The sequence below is a fragment of the Lucilia cuprina genome, chromosome 2, assembly GCF_022045245.1.
Source record: "Lucilia cuprina isolate Lc7/37 chromosome 2, ASM2204524v1, whole genome shotgun sequence".
NCBI classification, from domain to species: domain Eukaryota; kingdom Metazoa; phylum Arthropoda; class Insecta; order Diptera; family Calliphoridae; genus Lucilia; species Lucilia cuprina.
Window position 1 is genome coordinate 52998772 of NC_060950.1, and position 10017 is coordinate 53008788.

At 30.8% G+C, this 10017-nt stretch overlaps 1 protein-coding gene across 2 annotated transcripts in view; it reads left to right on the plus strand.

Annotated features, from left to right (window-relative positions):
* The window catches only part of LOC111680915 (triadin), a 32106-nt gene that overhangs the window by 8212 nt on the left and 13877 nt on the right, over positions 1-10017 (plus strand). The gene's annotated exons all lie outside the window — the stretch shown is intronic.

Below are 10017 nucleotides of genomic sequence, written 5' to 3' on the forward strand. Positions count from 1 at the left end.
TTTTGTTATATTTGATTTTTAATCGAATCTATTCGATATGAGAACAATAGTTTACTACAATACAATCACTGAGTTTGTCTTCAGAACGAATGGTTCAAATCTGAAACACTTGAAATCATTTAGACAGTGTTGCCAGCATACGTATGTTTTATTATACCCCCAACGCAAGTTTAAAAAATTACCCCAAAAAAATATGTAAGAAATTATAGTCGGGCGAGGCCGATTTGTAATTTAGTTGACATAATAAAGCCCTATTCGGCGTTTTAGTTGTATGGGGGCTAGGACCAATGTTAACCATTTGCAAAAGGCTTCGTCTACGTTACCATAGAAGACCATTAAATTACTTCCAAAATTGCGACCTGTAGTTTGATAATAATGTTTACAAGTCCTATTCGGGGGTTCAGTTGTATGGGGGCCAAGTGAAATAATAGATCTTAACCATGTTCAATAGGCTTCGTTCATGGGATAACAGAAGATCATGTACCAAATTTCATTGAATTATCTTCAAAATTGCGACATGTAGTTTGTAGTTTGGACATAGCTAAATAGACTCAGAAAATGATTCTGATCCGATTGGTATACTTTAAGGTATAGGACCAAAATTATTGTGCGTTACAAACATCAGCATAAACCCAGAGTATATTGGTGGTATAGGGTAAAACATACACTGCTCTCCCTATCTTCTACAGCACTTTATAGAATTGATATGGGTTTCAGGACGGATGTTTATATGTATCAACGTATGCAGTCCTGCAAATGACTCTCTATTGCAACATAACGTATGTACAGTAAAACACACATAAAGAAACGAATTATCTTGATTTTCTAGCCTGTATAAGTCGAAGTCCTTTACGTGAACAATGTCATGGCAGTTGTCGGTCCATGTACAAGCACCTGGTAAATTTTCCTCGCGCTATCTAATCTCTGACCATTTTATTGCCCCATGGCGAAACTTTCGAAATACAAAGTCATCAGACACAGATGGGATCGCATCTGTAGATTCAATTATATAACATAGAGACTTAATGAGTAGACAGAATCCAGCAAATAAGTCAAAGACAAGTTCTTACTCACAGCAAGAGGAAGGAAAATTCAATGGTATCACTTGTATTTGATATCTTATAACCACCACCATTTAACACAACACACTTCTCATTTATCCGACATACATATAAATTGGGGTAAACATCCGAAATATGCACTCTATGTACATGTATGCTTGTCACCCACTATTTTCCAACGATAAGATCCACAGTCAGTACTCTGTGTGGTATAAGTTTTACCGTGTTTTAGTCTTTTATCTAACATTCTCTTCCCACAAGTTTGTGCTTAAAGAGCCACAGTATCTCTCTTAATAAGCGGGATAAGACAAAGTCGGAAACTCTGCACTACAGGTTGCCGGTTCTTGAGCACCACTAGTTTATAGTCCTGTCAGAATAGAGGTGCTGGTAGCACCTAGCTTTCTCCCGGATTGCAATTACACCATGTTGGAGTGGGATCATCAAGGTATTATTGCGCAAGGTGAGGATCTCTTTGGGAAATTCATCTGCGGTGTAGCTGAACATATCCCGAAATATCGATTTAACTGTGTATTAAAACGTCGAGGATACAACGATACCATCAGTTAATAGTTACGGTAGACTAAAGAAACTGGTATTACCTCTTTACCCGGATTACAATATGGCGGAAGTTCATGAATGAGTTAGCAAGTTAGTTCAATCGGTTCTATTTAAAATTTACTAAAATTCTTTCCGTTGTAACTAAAGTCCAATATGGCGTCAACATTGATTCATTACTAAAAAGCAAAAAATCAGTCTAAAATTAACCCTCAATTCCCAATATGGTATCATCAGGCATAATAAATAAATATTTAAAAGATTCTTCTCTCACTTGTTTAAATTATAATTCTAATACATCATTCAATCAGAGTGCACTGTAGCCCAACGAAAACTACAACAAAAAACAAACTTGTTTATTTGGACCATTAGATATACATAGTCGGCAATATCGGCTAAATTTTTGAACAAGATTTTTTTGTTGTTTGTTTTTTTTTTTTTTTTGCAAAATACTTTCCTATTTCACAGCGACCGACAAAAGTTTCTTGGTGTCGTTGTTAATGATGTTGTTGTTGTTGCTGTTGTGTGAGCTTACTTGTTATTATTGTTTTCTTTTTTTTATTCGAACACAATTGTATCTATAAGATCGTTTTGTATTTTGTGTTTTTATTTCTATTATTTTGTATTTCTCTGTTGTTTTATTGATTTACACAATCGCAAAACAATTGAAACGTTTAATTAAATCTGCAGCAAGAAGAAAGGAAAACAAACAGCGTGTGTACATACATACATACATATATACATAAGTAGTATGAATACTTGTTGTATTGAGTAGTAGTAGAGATAAATATTGTAAATTGTTGTTGTTATTTTAAAGATTTCTTTATTGTATCTATAGTATGATATTTACACACTCATATCGTTGGACAAGTTGAATTACTTGTAAAATAGTTTTTTTTTTTGTTTTGTTTTTCTGATTATTATTTGTTCATTTTCTCCAATAAATTGGGTTATATATTTATTTGTTTATTGATCTTCTTGAGTTTTATAACATGATATTTATACTTCAGTTTATTCTTCTCCCCTTTAGATTTATTAGTTTTATTATTTCTAAATAAATTGTTTATCTAGTTCGTGTAAATTGCCAACAAAAGATTATATATTTTTTTTGCTTTTGTTGATCAGTAGAGGTTATAACCCCTATTATTGTTTAGCATGTAAATAGAACATCGTTAGATTAGTCTAAGCCAATTTATCGCTATAAAACGTCCTACTCAATAATTGAATAATTGTCATATAATATTACAAGTCTGTATCTATTCTTTATTGTATTCTTATGAGATGCAATTTTATTACGGAACCTCATCCGTTCAATAAATTTGCATTTAAAATTTGCTAAAAAGACTTTAAATTTAAAATAAGTATGTGGGTATTTAATTGAAAATAATACCTACCTAACAGTGGGACATTAAGCTTATACTAGGCTATAAAATATTTACTCAATATATATTTTTAATTTAAAAACCTAGTATGAAGATTTTGTTAAGAAAATCTAACCCTGCTGTTTGCTATATTTGGCCTTCATTTAGTATTCTTTTCAATTTGTTTAAAACGCAAATTTCCTAAAAAAACAAGTTCATTTAAACAATTGTAATTTGTTTTTAATTTATGAATGTTTATTTAAAATTAAATTATTTCCTAAAAAAAACCAAGTTCATTTTAAACAATTGTAATTTTTTTACTATATGAATGTTTATTTGAAAATTGGAATTATTTCATTAAATTTATCAGCATAGACTATTTTGTTATTAATTATTTAAATTTATTAAAATTTTGTTATACATAAGTTGTTAACAAAAGACACTATGTAAACTTTGCACGATTTTAATTTAATTTGTTTAAAAATACATTATATAGGTAAGAGGTAAAAATATTATTAATAAAGCTGATCTCATTAAAGCCCCCTTCACACGAGCTCAGATGTAATATAACCTTTGAAAGTTTAGTGTTAGTAAAAAGAACGGATGGGATCGTCTAAAAGCAATATGTAATGAAATCATTACACATTGAGAAAAATACGAATCGAAAATCTGACAGTTCTCTCTTCATTTCTTTAAATTAAAAAAAAAAAACATAAATAACCGACCATATGATACCCTACACCAGTGAATATGTTTAAAATGTGATTATTTTTTAAATAATAGAGCATTTTTTACCTTAATTCTGGAATTTATTCACATATTTTTTACCAAAAAAAGAGAGATTTTCTACAAAAGGGCTCATTTGGAATTAAAGATAAATATGGGCCTATCCCTATAGAAAGATATTAATAGAGACATTTACGTCTACTACAAGGTTTTTAATGTAGAATTAAATCATGTTATTAGTGTTTATAAGTGAAATTTGACCTTCATATTATGTTCTGAGGGCGGAGTTTGTATGGGGCTAGGGTCAAACGAGAGCCGATCATTACAAAAATCGGAAGTGTCATTAAAACTTCTATATAAGTTTTGCCAATTTTTATTGACATACAGGAACATTTCACATAATTATGAGCCCCAAAGCTCTATTCCGGGGGCACAGTCGTATGCGGGCTAGGCGTAAAAATGAACCATTTTCATTAGCATTTGTCTTTGGAACAAAAGAATAGTATAAGTCAAATTTCATAAAATTATCTTGAAAATTACGATCTGTAGCATGCTTTCAAGCTTTACATGGCTACGCAGTCGGAGTTTGGTATACTTTAAGGTGGGTGTAGGACCAAAATTTTCAGTTATTACAAACAAAAGCATAGTGCCCTCCCCACTGTAGTGGTGTAGGGTATAACAAGCAAGTCGCATTAAATCAGGGATGTATTTTTATATAAACACAAAGTGGAGCATGAAAACAGCTGTTTTCATTATACTTTGTTATTGTTTTATACCAATCGCTTAAAGACGAAAAATATTAATTCTCTTTATTGTCATACGAATGAAATTTTATTTTCCTTTTCATTCGACTTTGCGTACGTTAAGTGTGATCGTGTAAAGGTTCCTTAATTTATATTTTGACTAATACCATTTGTATACTCTTAACCATAGTGGGTAATTTCTGTAATATAATTTTGGCCCTATAAAGTACATATATTCCGAAACCTTAAAAATAGCGAAGTCGATTAATCGGTGTGGTTGTTGAAATTAATTTAATAAAGATTAGATATCTGCATTCTGAAGGCACCCAATCTTCAATAATTCTGCTAGACATGCTTTCGAAAAGTTTGTTTTTTAAAATTATTAAAATTGGTCTATAAATAACGAAGATAATCCGAAAATACTGATCCATTAAGGTAATCTTAATACTACTCATATGTAAACATTATTGGATTCATTACGTAGTAGACCTATGTTGTTGTAACAGGTTGGCTGTAACTTGATGTTCTTCCCTGGGGAAAAACTTTCGGTTGATACAGCTGTTGCCGAGTAGACAATCTTTAGCCGATTGAGAATCGGGTCGGTCCGGAGCGGAGATCCAATTGTCGCGGGAACGAGTAGTCCTATGTAATGTTACCTTGTGTAGTCATATATAATCATTATTTTTTTCTAAATAGCATCGTCATTATAGCCAGCATTATTAGGACTATATTGTGGATCGAAATGTTAGCAAGGGAGTAATTTTCGGATTATTCTGACGTAATGCATTAAAGTATTACGTGATCCTCTTTTAGCACATCAAAATGTTAAATGTAGTATATTTTTTATTGGGATTAGATTTGGACCAATTTTAGTCTTTTGAGGATGATCATAAACTATAGCCCCTGTAAATGTTATCGCAATCGACACCAGTCGTTAAAAAAATTACAGATTTATTCACAAGAAAATCACTGTTTATAGTAATATTTCTCACAAGCTTCAATATATTAGTTTAAATTGAATGAAATTTTTAATCTACCCTCGTACAAAGTTGCCAATATAACGCACATGTTTATTAATGTAAAATAGCATTTGATTATTTGTATATAACGGAATTTTGTTTGTTTAATTTTGTAAGAAAATAGAAACAATTCTACAATATGAATGTATTAATAAAAGCAATAAGTATTTATTTAAAAATTAATAAATATTCTACCAAAAAAATAAAGTATGAATGTATGTACATATGTGTGCAGATACCAAATAGGTATAATGAGAGAATTTATTAATAAAATCCGTTAAATGACGTCACACCAAATTGTTTGTTTTTGTATTTGTATGTTTGTATGTATGCTAATGAATTTGTGAGTAAATATTACATTTAAATAAAAAAAATATTACTCACAAATAAAACCTAAGAATGAGAATGAGTAAAAAAGTGAAGTTTTCTATGGATGTCGTTTTTGTTGCTGGACTTTTAATTAATGACATACAAATACAACAGCAATTGATTGACAATTGCATTGGGTATTTATTGTTGTTGGTCTCGATTTTTCTTTTTATCGATAACAACATTTAGCAAATTGATAACGATACGAGAACAACACAAACACAATTAGCAATGCATACTGAATTTGCAAAGAAGACTGAATAATTCAAAGAAGAATACAACAACAACGAAATAGACAACAATATATAAGTGTCATGTCGAAAAAAAGAAATGAAAAAAAATGTTTTTGATAGCAGCAACTCTTACTAGGAGTGTCTCATCATGTGTGCAATTGTTCGTGTTTATTTGTATCTTTTAGATACATGTGTGGATACTACTACGTATTTTCCTATTTATAGCTCCATATAGTCAATAATATGTACCAACAAATAAATAAATATATACATATGCAGGTCTGTGTTTTTTTGTTATTTCTAGCTGCATTGAAAATACAATACATTACAGTCAAGTGGACTTTTGGTCTAATTTACATTATATTTGTTTTTACACTCAAAGCTATTTATTCGAAATCGATAAGATTTTGGGAAGCATAAAACTTTTGCAATCATACTTCTTGCCCCCAAATTTGAATGGAATTGGACTTAAGTCTATTGATAATGCAAGGAGTAGTCTATGCCAGCAAAGAGATAAGAGATCTATAGGATGTCTTTACGAGATCTAAGTTTAAAGAAGAATGTCAAGTATATAGAATACAGGAAAATAGCAACTATCGGGTTAACTGTATAGCTAACGATCTAGCCAACGAACTTGTTATAACGGAACTAAATGGAATGACTCAAGCTTCTAGCGGAACCACCTGTCTTAGTTTGAGGTCAATCTGTTAAGTTTTCGTAGGAATCAGAGTAGAACGTTATCGGTGATACCGATAATTATGACAATGTCTTAAATGAATTCTATAGATGTTATCGTAACGAAGAGGTGACAGTATCTTATTTTCTTTGCTCCATCTCACTTTACTCATAGATACATATATAAAAACTATATGATTAATGGGACGATTATGGACAGTAACTAAAGTTACTTCAGTTGAGTTACCAACAGTCAACGAAACTAATGTAATAATTGGTTTTATGTAAGATTAGATTGTTCAGGCAGCCGGTATGTTCGTGTTTGACATGGTATTTACCCAGCCAGACACACGAATAAACGATTATATCTTATATAAGTCCATATTAGAGTTCAAGTTTTGGGCTGCAGTGTTGGTTATCGATATTGTGGCATCTGTGGTTATTTTGAGAGACTCAAATAAATAAACAAATAACAATAAACCTTTATGCTTAATTGAGTAGTAGCTATAGATTAATACTCAATAAAGCTCAAAGATGTGCTTCTATCGGCATAACTAGTGCCAGGGGTAGCACACCGCTGGTGGCATTGCATATTATTCTAAATCTGCTTCTCATTGAGAAATACGTGAGAGTGTAGCGGCTAGGAACTTATTTAAACTGTTTGAATCAGCTCTAGTAAGACCAAAGCGGGTAGGCCACTCAAGAATACTGTACAAAGTAGGTCTAACTAGAATTGAAGGAAGTACTTTTGTATGTTGAGTGAGGAACTGGAAACAATACAGAGTCTCAGACTAAAATGGCTAGGTAAAAGATTCCATGATAAACTGGGAGATGTAGCAGGATGTGACTTAAGCGACATATTAGGATTTATCAGGGGAATATCTTGGTTATTCAGGTGACGGACAATGGGGATTTCCCTTCCATTTCCACATTCTTTCTGTAATCCTATATGGGGGGAAATTCTTATTTGTTATTCTTTATTCTTCATTAAAGGGAATCATGGGTCTCCGAATGGATGTATACCTTGGTATTCAACCCTTTTAAACTAAACTAAAAGTTCATTCGTAATTCGGGTCAGAATTGACAACTCTTGGATCATTGTGTTTAGTTTTTTAAGCACGGTTAGGCTTGTGTTTGTCGTCTGGCCTTCGACGGATTTGCGTCTCACTCGGACTTGTGTGATGCGTTACTTTGTGTAACAATGTTATAGATTGCCTGTATAAACCTCGTGCTGTCGTTATATGTCGAGGTACAATTTTGTTTTGACTGGTGGAGACCATAGAATACTTAAACCTTTTATATCATGATGGAGACCATTAAATCTTAACAGTTTAATACCGGTAGTTTAACTTTGTGTTTGAATAATCCCTGCTTCTTATATGAAGAGGATTTTCTTTAAAGTGTCGTGGGATACCATGGCGTTTTACTTTAAAATAAGAGTTGGATTTGTAAAAGTTATGACATAAAATAAATGAAATGTATATTGATGTATGCCTTATGGAATCTATTAATGTCTCCGCAGATTGGGTTTAAGATATCAGAAGTTCTAGACTTTTGTTGCCATTAGCAACTGACATTTTCAGCTGTCAGTTGACACTTGCCATCTGTAACTTAATTTTGGCAGCTGACAACTCAACTGGGTTCGATTGCTATCGATAAACGACTCATAAATCTCAACAAATAACAGTGAGTACTATAAAGGAATCCTACGATTTCTAGGGTGGATCCAATGGTTTAATTCCTGGATTTTTTGAAAATTTTATACTTTTTCCATTATTCATGACCCGATGTTGTTAATTTTAAAAGGAAAGCTTTTCGAAAGAATGTGTAAAAGAATTATTGAATACTTAGATATCTGAGGCTTTAAGGAAAATATTAATAGCTAGTATTCGAATCCAGAGCCCAAGTTTTCAGTTATGTCCTACTTATAGTAAATGAGCGATATGTATAAAATCTCATATAAGCAAAATGTTAAAGGTATCCCACTATGAGCACATGTTGTTTTTGTACTGCCTTATTCAAAGTCTAAAAATTTATACCAGAGCATTTAATTTCCTTTAGATTTGATCAGGGGCAAACAAAGATGTTGAATCATAAATTAAAGTAAAAACTCAATAAAATTTCAGTACAAAATCTAAACAATAATGCGTATACTTTTAATCAGCATTCAATTAAAAATATCAAATATTGAATGTGTATGTATGTATGTATGTATGTATGTATGTATGTATGTATGTATGTATGTATGTATGTATATATGTACATATTTATATTTGCACGAGCTGATGTATATTTAAAATTTAAATTCTATTGCAAATCTTTTACACATGACTTCAGATTTAATGAATGTTTCTTTTTGTGTAGTAGTCGGTCGAAATTTCTAATTATTTACTTTAGTATATAAATTATCACTAAATACATATGTATATACATATATATGTATACTACATTATCATTTAGCAAACAATGATCATTTAATTTATATTCATTATTTTAAATTTAGTAAATAAACAATTCCTTACTGATAACTGAAATAATATTTCGACTTTTTTTTTTGCTAACTTAATTTAAATGTAGTTTATCAGTTACTTAGTTGTTTTAGTACGTTGATTACTTGACTAGAGAAAAGTAATATAATTTGGGTTAGGTACATACAAAGATAGATATACATCCATAAAATATTGTAGATACAACAACTAACAGAATTTCTGTTTGTCTGTCTTTATTTACTTTATACACTCCTTACTTTTATTCGCTACCTTTTAAAAAGAAAAAGTACATTTTTCTTTCGTTCTTAATATTCAGATAAGAATGCAAAAGAAATTACAATTAAATATTGTAGTTGCTTTGAGGGGAAGTAAATTTTCTTAAAAAAATCTGTGTCTTACGTTCCATTCATTACTTTTAATTACTTTCTTTAATGATCTCCTCATAATTATCATTATTTATTATCATCATCACCAACGTTGATTGTCATTGCCATTTCTTTAAGTCAGCAATTAAAACATCTATTTTAATTTAGTCAGTTTGTTTTTGTTGTTTTTTTTTTATTCTAAAGTATAAATACTTGTGACATGCAAATATGTATAATTATTTGAAATTTCAGCAAAACCTGTTGAAAAAATAAAATCTTTATATACATTTGTATGTGTTTTCATATATAATAAAAATTGTTCTCAAATGTTTGTTTTGAGAAAACAGTAAATTTTTATAGAGAATTTTCCTTTTCTTTTCAAAATAATGCGGGAAGTTCAGTTTCATAGACCTGGTCCACA